The sequence below is a fragment of the Parasteatoda tepidariorum genome, chromosome 4, assembly GCF_982258835.1.
Source record: "Parasteatoda tepidariorum strain Cologne lab strain chromosome 4, Ptep-v5.0, whole genome shotgun sequence".
Lineage (NCBI taxonomy): Eukaryota > Metazoa > Arthropoda > Arachnida > Araneae > Theridiidae > Parasteatoda > Parasteatoda tepidariorum.
This window is the reverse complement of record NC_141758.1, coordinates 97,831,608-97,843,588: the sequence shown is the minus strand read 5'-3', so window position 1 is coordinate 97,843,588 and position 11,981 is coordinate 97,831,608. Positions and strand designations below refer to the sequence as shown.

The 11,981-nt window shown below is 34.1% G+C and overlaps 2 long non-coding RNA genes across 2 annotated transcripts; both read left to right on the top strand.

Moving 5' to 3' along the window:
- Positions 1-1,154: 1,154 nt before the first annotated feature.
- Positions 1,155-2,301, top strand: LOC147812065 (uncharacterized). The gene is made up of 3 exons (XR_015432889.1): positions 1,155-1,342; positions 1,682-1,824; positions 2,164-2,301. It is a non-coding gene; the product is annotated as an uncharacterized LOC147812065 (long non-coding RNA).
- A 6,394-nt stretch (positions 2,302-8,695) lies between these two features.
- On the top strand, positions 8,696-10,202 carry LOC147812064 (uncharacterized). Its single transcript, XR_015432888.1, has 3 exons — positions 8,696-8,754; positions 9,575-9,958; positions 10,057-10,202. It is a non-coding gene; the product is annotated as an uncharacterized LOC147812064 (long non-coding RNA).
- Positions 10,203-11,981: the final 1,779 nt, after the last annotated feature.

The window sequence follows — 11,981 nt, the reverse complement described above, 5'->3', positions numbered from 1 at the left end:
TCGGAATGAAACGAGAAGTGGAATGGAATCAGATGTAATGAGAGGAATCTCGAAATAGAAGTGGATGAAAGAAAAGAGAAACACCATCAAAGGTAGGGAGAAGAAGAAAGTTTTCCGATTGCTGTAAAATTTCTTTTCAGGTATTGTAAAATGTATTTACAATACTTGCATCATTCATGCGAAGTTATATCATTTAGCATTGATGTGTAATGCAAGGTATGTGTTTTCTCTTTGATAGGGTTCGGAATGGAACGAGAAGTGGAATGGAATCAGATGTAATGAGAGGAATCTCGAAATAGATGTGGATGAAAGAAAAGAGAAACACCATCAAAGGAAGGGAGAAGAAGAAAGTTTTCCGATTGCTGTAAAATTTCTTTTCAGGTATTGTAAAATGTATTTACAATACTTGCATCATTCAAGCGATGTTATATCTAGCATTGATGTGTGATGCAAGGTATGTGTTTTCTCTTTGATAGGGATCGGAATGAAACGAGAAGTGGAATGGAATCAGATGTAATGAGAGGAATCTCGAAATAGAAGTGGATGAAAGAAAAGAGAAACACCATCAAAGGAAGGGAGAAGAAGAATGTTTTCCGATTGCTGTAAAATTTCTTTTCAGGTATTGTAAAATGTATTTACAATACTTGCATCATTCAAGCGAAGTTATATCATTTAGCATTGATGTGTAATGCAAGGTATGTGTTTTCTCTTTGATAGGGTTCGGAATGGAACGAGAAGTGGAATGGAATCAGATGTAATGAGAGGAATCTCGAAATAGAAGTGGATGAAAGAAAAGAGAAACACCATCAAAGGAAGGGAGAAGAAGAAAGTTTTCCGATTGCTGTAAAATTTCTTTTCAGGTATTGTAAAATGTATTTACAATACTTGCATCATTCAAGCGATGTTATATCATTTAGCATTGATGTGTAATGCAAGGTATGTGTTTTCTCTTTGATAGGGTTCGGAATGGAGCGAGAAGTGGAATGGAATCAGATGTAATGAGAGGAAACTCGAAATAGAAGTTGATGAAAGAAAAGAGAAACACCATGAAAGGAAGGGAGAAGAAGAAAGTTTTCCGATTGCTGTAAAATTTCTTTTCAGGTATTGTAAAATGTATTTACAATACTTGCATCATTCAAGCGATGTTATATCATTTAGCATTGATGTGTAATGCAAGGTATGTGTTTTCTCTTTGATAGGGTTCGGAATGGAACGAGAAGTGGAATGGAATCAGATGTAATGAGAGGAATCTCGAAATAGAAGTGGATGAAAGAAAAGAGAAACACCATGAAAGGAAGGGAGAAGAAGAAAGTTTTCCGATTGCTGTAAAATTTCTTTTCAGGTATTTTAAAATGTATTTACAATACTTGCATCATTCAAGCGATGTTATATCATTTAGCATTGATGTGTAATGCAAGGTATGTGTTTTCTCTTTAATAGGGTTCGGAATGGAACGAGAAGTGGAATGGAATCAGATGTAATGAGAGGAATCTCGAAATAGAAGTGGATGAAAGAAAAGAGAAACACCATCAAAGGAAGGGAGAAGAAGAAAGTTTTCCGATTGCTGTAAAATTTCTTTTCAGGTATTGTAAAATGTATTTACAATACTTGCATCCTTCAAGCGATGTTATATCATTTAGCATTGATGTGTAATGCAAGGTATGTGTTTTCTCTTTGATAGGGTTCGGAATGGAACGAGAAGTGGAATGGAATCAGATGTAATGAGAGAAATCTCGAAATAGAAGTGGATGAAAGAAAAGAGAAACACCATGAAAGGAAGGGAGAAGAAGAAAGTTTTCCGATTGCTGTAAAATTTCTTTTCAGGTATTGTAAAATGTATTTACAATACTTGCATCATTCAAGCGATGTTATATCATTTAGCATTGATGTGTAATGCAAGGTATGTGTTTTCTCTTTGATAGTGTTCGGAATGGATCGAGAAGTGGAATGGAATCAGATGTAATGAGAGGAATCTCGAAATAGAAGTGGATGAAAGAAAAGAGAAACACCATCAAAGGAAGGGAGAAGAAGAAAGTTTTCCGATTGCTGTAAAATTTCTTTTCAGGTATTGTAAAATGTATTTACAATATTTGCATCATTCAAGCGATGTTATATCATTTAGCATTGATGTGTAATGCAAGGTATGTGTTTTCTCTTTGATAGGGTTCGGAATGGAACGAGAAGTGGAATGGAATCAGATTTAATGAGAGGAATCTCGAAATAGAAGTGGATGAAAGAAAAGAGAAACACCATGAAAGGAAGGGAGAAGAAGAAAGTTTTTCGATTGCTGTAAAATTTCTTTTCAGGTATTGTAAAATGTATTTACAATACTTGCATCATTCAAGCGATGTTATATCATTTAGCATTGATGTGTAATGCAAGGTATGTGTTTTCTCTTTGATAGGGTTCGGAATGGAACGAGAAGTGGAATGGAATCAGATGTAATGAGAGGAATCTCGAAATAGAAGTGGATGAAAGAAAAGAGAAACACCATGAAAGGAAGGGAGAAGAAGAAAGTTTTCCGATTGCTGTAAAATTTCTTTTCAGGTATTGTAAAATGTATTTACAATACTTGCATCATTCAAGCGATGTTATATCATTTAGCATTGATGTGTAATGCAAGGTATGTGTTTTCTCTTTGATAGGGTTCGGAATGGAACGAGAAGTGGAATGGAATCAGATGTAATGAGAGGAATCTCGAAATAGAAGTGGATGAAAGAAAAGAGAAACACCATGAAAGGAAGGGAGAAGAAGAAAGTTTTCCGATTGCTGTAAAATTTCTTTTCAGGTATTGTAAAATGTATTTACAATACTTGCATCATTCAAGCAATGTTATATCATTTAGCATTGATGTGTAATGCAAGGTATGTGTTTTCTCTTTGATAGGGTTCGGAATGGAACGAGAAGTGGAATGGAATCAGATGTAATGAGAGGAATCTCGAAATAGAAGTGGATGAAAGAAAAGAGAAACACCATCAAAGGAAGGGAGAAGAATAAAGTTTTCCGATTGCTGTAAAATTTCTTTTCAGGTATTGTAAAATGTATTTACAATATTTGCATCATTCAAGCGATGTTATATCATTTAGCATTGATGTGTAATGCAAGGTATGTGTTTTCTCTTTGATAGGGTTCGGAATGGAACGAGAAGTGGAATGGAATCAGATGTAATGAGAGGAATCTCGAAATAGAAGTGGATGAAAGAAAAGAGAAACACCATGAAAGGAAGGGAGAAGAAGAAAGTTTTTCGATTGCTGTAAAATTTCTTTTCAGGTATTGTACAATGTATTTACAATACTTGCATCATTCAAGCGATGTTATATCATTTAGCATTGATGTGTAATGCAAGGTATGTGTTTTCTCTTTGATAGGGTTCGGAATGGAACGAGAAGTGGAATGGAATCAGATGTAATGAGAGGAATCTCGAAATAGAAGTGGATGAAAGAAAAGAGAAACACCATGAAAGGAAGGGAGAAGAAGAAAGTTTTCCGATTGCTGTAAAATTTCTTTTCAGGTATTGTAAAATGTATTTACAATACTTGCATCATTCAAGCGATGTTATATCATTTAGCATTGATGTGTAATGCAAGGTATGTGTTTTCTCTTTGATAGGGTTCGGAATGGAACGAGAAGTGGAATGGAATCAGATGTAATGAGAGGAATCTCGAAATAGAAGTGGATGAAAGAAAAGAGAAACACCATGAAAGGAAGGGAGAAGAAGAAAGTTTTCCGATTGCTGTAAAATTTCTTTTCAGGTATTGTAAAATGTATTTACAATACTTGCATCATTCAAGCGATGTTATATCATTTAGCATTGATGTGTAATGCAAGGTATGTGTTTTCTCTTTGATAGGGTTCGGAATGGAACGAGAAGTGGAATGGAATCAGATGTAATGAGAGGAATCTCGAAATAGAAGTGGATGAAAGAAAGAGAAACACCATCAAAGGAAGGGAGAAGAAGAAAGTTTTCCGATTGCTGTAAAATTTCTTTTCAGGTATTGTAAAATGTATTTACAATACTTGCATCATTCAAGCGATGTTATATCATTTAGCATTGATGTGTAATGCAAGGTATGTGTTTTCTCTTTGATAGGGTTCGGAATGGAACGAGAAGTGGAATGGAATCAGATGTAATGAGAGGAATCTCGAAATAGAAGTGGATGAAAGAAAAGAGAAACACCATCAAAGGAAGGGAGAAGAAGAAAGTTTTCCGATTGCTGTAAAATTTCTTTTCAGGTATTGTAAAATGTATTTACAATACTTGCATCATTCAAGCGATGTTATATCATTTAGCATTGATGTGTAATGCAAGGTATGTGTTTTCTCTTTGATAGGGTTCGGAATGGAACGAGAAGTGGAATGGAATCAGATGTAATGAGAGGAATCTCGAAATAGAAGTGGATGAAAGAAAAGAGAAACACCATCAAAGGAAGGGAGAAGAAGAAAGTTTTCCGATTGCTGTAGAATTTCTTTTCAGGTATTGTAAAATGTATTTACAATACTTGCATCATTCAAGCGATGTTATATCATTTAGCATTGATGTCCCTTAGGAAAATTTGCCATAGGTTTGCCATAAAAAAATGCCATAGGATATTCCTATGGGGTTTTGCCTATGGTAAAATTTTGCCATACACTTTTGCCATATACGTATGGCAAAATTTTGCCATACATGTATGGCAAAAGTGTAGGGCAAAATTTTGCCATAGGCAAAACCCCATAGGAATATCCTATGGCATTTTTTGTATGGTAAAATTTTGCTATAGGCAAAACCCCATAGGAACATCCTATGGCATTTTTTTATATGGTAAAATTTAGCCATACATGTATGGCAAATTTTGCCATAGGCAAAACCCCATAGGAATATCCTATGGCATTTTTTATATGGCAAATTTTTGCCATAAAACTAAGATGTGCTACAGTTTATGAAGAAATATTTTTCCATGGGCTATGGTGCACCTTTGCCATACAGCTATGGCAACATTTCTCGTTGATATTTTACCATACATCAAAAAATAATTACTTACAAGAATCTTTCGCAATGGATATGCAAAACTTAATGATTGTAGAATAAATATATATCCAGAAAGTTTTTTTCAAAATTTCTTTGATAAACTTCCCCTGTTTTACTTGCAGAATCCTTTTTGAATGCTGTTCTTATTCAAATAAATTTCAAACGGTTAATACTAATCGTTAGAAAATGGGTCCGGTGGTCGGAGCGAGTGGGGAAAATATTGGTTATGCTGATTAGGTACAAAATATATTGAGTACAGGCAACCAATATTTGTTAAAGCTGTAAAAAACCAGAAAATAGAAAGTGGGTCCGGAGGTCGGAGCGAGTATAAAAAGCGTTAATTTGATTGATTGGTATCATAATTAGTTAGATAAGCGTCAAATATTAAAGGAACCTAAGAGAAAGCGAAGTAAAATAATGGTCCGATGGTCGGAGCGAGTATGAAATTTTTTTAAATTTTGATATGTGATACTAAGCTAATAATTAAACAGACTACTAAAACAATAAAATACTATGAAAACTCAAAAGATAAAGAGTGGGGCCGGTGGTCGAAGCGAAATTAGTTTAAAATAGACCAAACGGGACAAAAGCCGAATATGTAACGGTGCAACCAGTGGTGGCAAGTGAACAAAATTTTATCTATAAAAAAGATGGTATTAGACTATGAAAAGCTAAGAATAGAAAACAGGCTAAATTAGTTGATCCCCTATTAGAGAGGGACATAAAACTCAGAAAATTTATGTTGAGTTGTGTTAAGCACAGTTAGAAAAGAGAACGCAATAAAGAAACATTGGTAAATACAAAACTTGTTTAAGGCATGATTAAAATAGGTAAAATTAGTAATTGCTATTGACAAATTGACACTCGGTCAGGGATAGTAAATAAAAATTAATTGGGTATAGGGAATCGCTATGACGAAAAAGTTGTAAGCTTAAGGAAAGATTAAATTGTTAAAAAGCATTTTTAGTAACAGCAACAAATGATTTGGCCAGGGACTGTCCCGTTAATGATATTGAAGCAAAAAAGTTGTCAAACAGTAATCCAGCAAATCTAGTTAAGTGATGACCCTAAGTTATGTATAAATATGCAACAGAACATTGTACAAATATATGTGGATAATTAAGAAATATTAGTTGTAAGATAGTAAAACACAGAAACATGATAAATAGACAATTTAATGGCAAGCAAAAATTAAACACCAAATAGAAATATAAAGCCCTAACATATGTAAGATAATGTAAAAAAGCATTGCTAGAACCCAAGTGGAAGTAAAATCAAAAACTAATGAGAATGTAAACACAGACTTTGATATTGATATATGACAGCAATAAAATAAAATTGTCACCGAACAAGTTAAAAGAATTAAAAAAAATTTAATTATTAAAGAAATGATGGATATGGCTTAATGATAAGTACTTAACTGCGTTTTTCATCATGAGATTGTTTACAAATTGCTATGGGGAATAGAACACCATTAATATTGGAAAAGTGATGTGACTTTAAAAATTTATATAAAATCAGAGGGAGGGGATAAAATAAAAAGCAAGATGTCGTTTAATCAGAAATAGTTGGGAAAAAGAAACATAAAAATATAAACTGCAAGATATTAATTAAAGTTGTAACGCATCAAGCTATATTAAGAAACAGTTCTATGTTTTATTTAAAAAACGTTTATTTCACACCACAACACATACATTAACAAATATAAAGTACCCGTAACGGGATAGTGAAAAGATCATAAAACAACAAGAAAAACCCGTAACGGGATATAATGAAACTCACCCGTAGCGGGATAGATAAAATATTATAAAACAAACTAGATAAAGTGCCCGTAACGGGATATATGAGAACCTAAATTCCACACAAAACTAATTCTAAAAAATCAACAACTCTCAGGTGTTCTAATTTTATCGTCTGCTTTTATTTTTTTAAATTTATCTCTTTATATGCTTATTTTATTTTATTTATGCTTTTGCCAGCCCGTTATTTTTTTAATATTTTTACTTTTATTCATGCTTTTGCAAACCAATTATCTTTCTTATATTTTCAGACTTTTATAAAGTGTACCAAGTCAGCGTTAACAAACGGCAAAATTTAACATAGCGAAAACCTATACCCAATCACTACATATTTTGAAAAGATACAAATTTTAATACAAATAATAAAAGTACCAGACCACCGGAAATTAGAAACTTAATAAATTCAGATAGATAATCACATAGGCGTTTGCAACAAAATGTTTTTGACCAAGAATGAGATCGAAAAAATATTAAAATAAGTAGCCAAAGTTAGCGAAAGATTCCACTTGTAGTGGATGACACGTTAAAATGGCGGTCTGATACTCTAAGCCTAAATCAATGGAACATCGAACTTCAAACACTCAAAAATGAGAAAATTGGCCATCCGGAGGCAGGAAAAGACTCACCTGGAATGCCTTGTGGGATTACAAGTTGAATTTAATTAACTTCGGTGTGAAAAAATGGATATTTCTTTCTTTTAGAAGATGTTTTTGAGGACTCCATAGGAGTTGTTGTTTCGTTGGTGGGGATATAGATCAGTTTTTCCCTATGGTATACTGCCATACAAATCTTGATGGTTACCATTGGCCTATGGTATACTGCCATACAAATTTCTATGGTTGCCATAGGCCAATGGTGATGTGCCATACAAATCCTTATGGTTTCCATTGGCGTATGGTATACTACCATAGAAATCCTTATGGTTACCATTGCTCTATGGTATACTGCCATACAAATTTCTATGGTTGCCATAGGAGAATGGTGACGTGCCATATAAATGCCATACAGGTCTCTATGGTTACCATTGGGCTATGGTATCTTGCCATACAAATTTCTATGGTAGCCATAGGCTTATGGGGTTTTGCCATACAAATCTCTATGGTAACCATAGGCGTATGGTATCTTGCCATATAAATTTCTATGGTAGCCATAGGCTTATGGGGTTGTGCCATACAAATCTCTATGGTAACCATAGTCGTATGGTATCTTGCCATACAAATTTCTATGGTAGCCATAGGTTGCCATAGATTACCATAGGCTTCTCTATGGCAAATTTTCCTAAGGGGTGTAATGCAAGGTATGTGTTTTCTCTTTGATAGGGTTCGGAATGGAACGAGAAGTGGAATGGAATCAGATGTAATGAGAGGAATCTCGAAATAGAAGTGGATGAAAGAAAAGAGAAACACCATCAAAGGAAGGGAGAAGAAGAAAGTTTTCCGATTGCTGTAAAATTTCTTTTCAGGTATTGTAAAATGTATTTACAATACTTGCATCATTCAAGCGATGTTATATCATTTAGCATTGATGTGTAATGCAAGGTATGTGTTTTCTCTTTGATAGGGTTCGGAATGGAACGAGAAGTGGAATGGAATCAGATGTAATGAGAGGAATCTCGAAATAGAAGTGAATGAAAGAAAAGAGAAACACCATCAAAGGAAGGGAGAAGAAGAAGAAAGTTTTCCGATTGCTGTAAAATTTCTTTTCAGGTATTGTAAAATGTATTTACAATACTTGCATCATTCAAGCGATGTTATATCATTTAGCATTGATGTGTAATGCAAGGTATGTGTTTTCTCTTTGATAGGGTTCGGAATGGAACGAGAAGTGGAATGGAATCAGATGTAATGAGAGGAATCTCGAAATAGAAGTGGATGAAAGAAAAGAGAAACACCATCAAAGGAAGGGAGAAGAAGAAAGTTTTCCGATTGCTGTAAAATTTCATTTCAGGTATTGTAAAATGTATTTACAATTCTTGCGTCATTCAAGCGATGTTATATCATTTAGCATTGATGTGTAATGCAAGGTATGTGTTTTCTCTTTGATAGGGTTCGGAATGGAACGAGAAGTGGAATGGAATCAGATGTAATGAGAGGAATCTCGAAATAGAAGTGGATGAAAGAAAAGAGAAACACCATCAAAGGAAGGGAGAAGAAGAAAGTTTTCGATTGCTGTAAAATTTCTTTTCAGGTATTGTAAAATGTATTTACAATTCTTGCATCATTCAAGCGATGTTATATCATTTAGCATTGATGTGTAATGCAAGGTATGTGTTTTCTCTTTGATAGGGTTCGGAATGGAACGAGAAGTGGAATGGAATCAGATGTAATGAGAGGAATCTCGAAATAGAAGTGGATGAAAGAAAAGAGAAACACCATCAAAGGAAGGGAGAAGAAGAAAGTTTTCCGATTGCTGTAAAATTTCTTTTCAGGTATTGTAAAATGTATTTACAATACTTGCATCATTCAAGCGATGTTATATCATTTAGCATTGATGTGTAATGCAAGGTATGTGTTTTCTCTTTGATAGGGTTCGGAATGGAACGAGAAGTGGAATGGAATCAGATGTAATGAGAGGAATCTTGAAATAGAAGTGGATGAAAGAAAAGAGAAACACCATCAAAGGAAGGGAGAAGAAGAAAGTTTTCCGATTGCTGTAAAATTTCTTTTCAGGTATTGTAAAATGTATTTACAATACTTGCATCATTCAAGCGATGTTATATCATTTAGCATAGATGTGTAATGCAAGGTATGTGTTTTCTCTTTGATAGGGTTCGAAATGGAACGAGAAGTGGAATGGAATCAGATGTAATGAGAGGAATCTCGAAATAGAAGTGGATGAAAGAAAAGAGAAACACCATGAAAGGAAGGGAGAAGAAGAAAGTTTTCCGATTGCTGTAAAATTTCTTTTCAGGTATTGTAAAATGTATTTACAATACTTGCATCATTCAAGCGATGTTATATCATTTAGCATTGATGTGTAATGCAAGGTATGTGTTTTCTCTTTGATAGGGTTCGGAATGGAACGAGAAGTGGAATGGAATCAGATGTAATGAGAGGAATCTCGAAATAGAAGTGGATGAAAGAAAAGAGAAACACCATGAAAGGAAGGGAGAAGAAGAAAGTTTTCCGATTGCTGTAAAATTTCTTTTCAGGTATTGTAAAATGTATTTACAATACTTGCATCATTCAAGCGATGTTATATCATTTAGCATTGATGTGTAATGCAAGGTATGTGTTTTCTCTTTGATAGGGTTCGGAATGGAACGAGAAGTGGAACGGAATCAGATGTAATGAGAGGAATCTCGAAATAGAAGTGGATGAAAGAAAAGAGAAACACCATGAAAGGAAGGGAGAAGAAGAAAGTTTTCCGATTGCTGTAAAATTTCTTTTCAGGTATTGTAAAATGTATTTACAATACTTGCATCATTCAAGCGATGTTATATCATTTAGCATTGATGTGTAATGCAAGGTATGTGTTTTCTCTTTGATAGGGTTCGGAATGGAACGAGAAGTGGAATGGAATCAGATGTAATGAGAGGAATCTCGAAATAGAAGTGGATGAAAGAAAAGAGAAACACCATCAAAGGAAGGGAGAAGAAGAAAGTTTTCCGATTGCTGTAAAATTTCTTTTCAGGTATTGTAAAATGTATTTACAATACTTGCATCATTCAAGCGATGTTATATCATTTAGCATTGATGTGTAATGCAAGGTATGTGTTTTCTCTTTGATAGGGTTCGGAATGGAACGAGAAGTGGAATGGAATCAGATGTAATGAGAGGAATCTCGAAATAGAAGTGGATGAAAGAAAAGAGAAACACCATCAAAGGAAGGGAGAAGAAGAAAGTTTTCCGATTGCTGTAAAATTTCTTTTCAGGTATTGTAAAATGTATTTACAATACTTGCATCATTCAAGCGATGTTATATCATTTAGCATTGATGTGTAATGCAAGGTATGTGTTTTCTCTTTGATAGGGTTCGGAATGGAACGAGAAGTGGAATGGAATCAGATGTAATGAGAGGAATCTCGAAATAGAAGTGGATGAAAGAAAAGAGAAACACCATCAAAGGAAGGGAGAAGAAGAAAGTTTTCCGATTGCTGTAAAATTTCTTTTCAGGTATTGTAAAATGTATTTACAATACTTGCATAAATCAAGCGATGTTATATCATTTAGCATTGATGTGTAATGCAAGGTATGTGTTTTCTCTTTGATAGGGTTCGGAATGGAACGAGAAGTGGAATGGAATCAGATGAATCTCGAAATAGAAGTGGATGAAAGAAAAGAGAAACACCATGAAAGGAAGGGAAAAGAAGAATATTTTCCGATAGCAGCAAAATTTTTTTTCAGGTATTGTAAAATGTATTTACAATACTTGCATCATTCAAGGCATGTTATATCATTTAACATTGATGTGTAATGCAAGGTATGCGTTTTCTCTTTGATAGGGTTCGGAATGGAACGAGAAGTGGAATGGAATCAGATGTAATGAGAGGAATCTCGAAATAGAAGTGGATGAAAGAAAAGAGAAACACCATCAAAGGAAGGGAGAAGATGAAAGTTTTCCGATTGCTGTAAAATTTCTTTTCAGGTATTGTAAAATGTATTTACAATACTTGCATCATTCAAGCGATGTTATATCATTTAGCATTGATGTGTAATGCAAGGTATGTGTTTTCTCTTTGATAGGGTTCGGAATGGAACGAGAAGTGGAACGGAATCAGATGTAATGAGAGGAATCTCGAAATAGAAGTGGATGAAAGAAAAGAGAAACACCATGAAAGGAAGGGAGAAGAAGAAAGTTTTCCGATTGCTGTAAAATTTCTTTTCAGGTATTGTAAAATGTATTTACAATGCTTGCATCATTCAAGCGATGTTATATCATTTAGCATTGATGTGTAATGCAAGGTATGTGTTTTCTCTTTGATAGGGTTCGGAATGGAACGAGAAGTGGAATGGAATCAGATGTAATGAGAGGAATCTCGAAATAGAAGTGGATGAAAGAAAAGAGAAACACCATCAAAGGAAGGGAGAAGAAGAAAGTTTTCCGATTGCTGTAAAATTTCTTTTCAGGTATTGTAAAATGTATTTACAATACTTGCATCATTCAAGCGATGTTATATCATTTAGCATTGATGTGTAATGCAAGGTATGTGTTTTCTCTTTGATAGGGTTCGG